Here is a 2,057-nt window from a genome sequence, read left to right as displayed (position 1 = left end):
TTTTTTTTTTTTTTTACTAAGTTTTTCCAGCATTTGATTTACCTGAAGTTGGAAAGTGTGAAAAAAACACTGAACAGCAAAGTCTCATTGCAGCTTGTAAAACAAGTCCCATCATACGTATTGACTCATGAACATGGACATGATTCTATCGATGAAATATAATTTCATATTTATTTGTTATTTATCTGATGAATTTGAAACATGAAATAAACATGGTGCAGACACAAACATACCTCCAACTGAAGCAGGTGGTTGGGAACTGTGCGCAGTGTCAAAAAAAGGGGAAATCTGTGTCTATGTGCACAACAAAAATAGTTCACATATTATGACTGTTTCACAAATTGCTACAAAACCTTGCTATGTTATCATGTAGTATATGATATAATGTTAGGTAGTACTCATTAATAAAGTATATTTTTTCCAGGAAAAAAGTCAATAAATTAGATGAAATAGCCAAAATGAAAAAAATAATGTTGGCATATAGAAGAAAATTGCCTAGATGTAAAAAGCTATGGTAGCATATAAAACAAAAGAGCATTTTTTTGAAGTGGCAAAGATGAGCACATATAAAAACTTTAACATTTGCATATATGTACAAAGTAATTTTTGTGTTTAATAAATTAGCCTGTATTGAAAAAATATTGTTTGCATATGTTTTAAGAAAAAAAAGCATAGAAAAGCAATGTTAGACTGTATGTGAAATGAAATAAGTATAGATGAAAAATGTCCTTGGAGAAAGTAGAAGAAGTTTAAGGGAAAAAACAAACTGAATGTTGGGAAACATATGAAAAAATAATGTCTTCATATGTTATATGAAAAAGGTAGCAATATCTTTTGTGAAAATGTTTCCGTCACCTGGGTTTCTGTCACCTTTACCCTCCTGATTTCAGCCCACCACATGCTGCAGTGGTTGTTCTCCTGAAGAAATGGGGCACATGATGTTTGATGGGTTATTGTTGGAGCAACTTGCTAACCTTCTGTCTGCCAGTGGATCATTATAAAGTCATGTCATGGAGCGGCTCTACAGCTCACCCAGTAGAGCAGGGTTAGGGGTGGGTTTGAGTCTGGCTCACGACCCTTGCTGTAGGTCCTCCCCTCTTTCCTGTCTCACTATCCTGACTAATTAAGGCCAGAAAAAAATATTTTAAAAATAAATAAAGTCATGTTATGCAGCTGCAATCAGATTTTGTTTAAAACTGTAGAAGTTCACTTCACATTGCACTGAAAATTACAACAATACCAAATACGTAAAGCTTAGTGGTGGATAAATGTGTATTCAGTGATGCACAGGACATCTGGATACATGTCCGTGCATGTGATGCTGTTGGACAGCTTTTATCAACCATAAAGATATCTACTTTAAAAAGGCACAGGAAAATTAGCTTAAAGAATGTAACAGAAGGAATCGCAATTGTAAATTCATTCTAAATTTATGCCATTTGATGAGACACAAAAGTTTGAACTGATCTCTTTCCATTTCTTTCAGTGAATTTCAGATTGGTCACACTGGACACCAAGTTTAGACCTGCTGAACAGCTGGTGAGTGTCGGAACTCTACTGTTTATCATTTGTGGATCCCTGAGCTGGGAAACGTACCCCAGCTAGCAGAGTTGAACAGAGGTTATGCAATCAACTAACTGACATGGGAGCTCAACATGAGGGTGCTCTTTAACCTTATTTACGTTATGTCCACAATCAGTCAGCTCCTGCCAAACGATCAATAGTACAACCAGGGCCTCTTTTTGTCAGCCTGTCTGTGCTGAGTTCAGACTTTTCTGCTGACGCTGCAATTATTCTATCAACCCACCAAGCTGGTCATTTTGCAACATGTTTTTTTTGGCAGATAACTTTTGTAGTAAAAACCATAAGGTATAGCAAACATTAGTATAACACGGTTTCCTCATCAGGCTGCAAGGTGGAACGGTGGTTAGCATCGTTGCCTCACAGCAAGAAGGTTGCCGCTTCGCGTCCCAGTGAGGACAGTCCAAAAACATGTTTAGGTTAATTGGTGATTCTAAATTGTCTGTAGGTGTGAATGTGAGTGTGATGGTTGTCTG

The sequence above is a fragment of the Stegastes partitus genome, unplaced genomic scaffold (genome assembly GCF_000690725.1).
Source record: "Stegastes partitus isolate 25-593 unplaced genomic scaffold, Stegastes_partitus-1.0.2 Scaffold1303, whole genome shotgun sequence".
NCBI lineage: Eukaryota > Metazoa > Chordata > Actinopteri > Pomacentridae > Stegastes > Stegastes partitus.
This window is presented reverse-complemented; position numbering follows the sequence as displayed.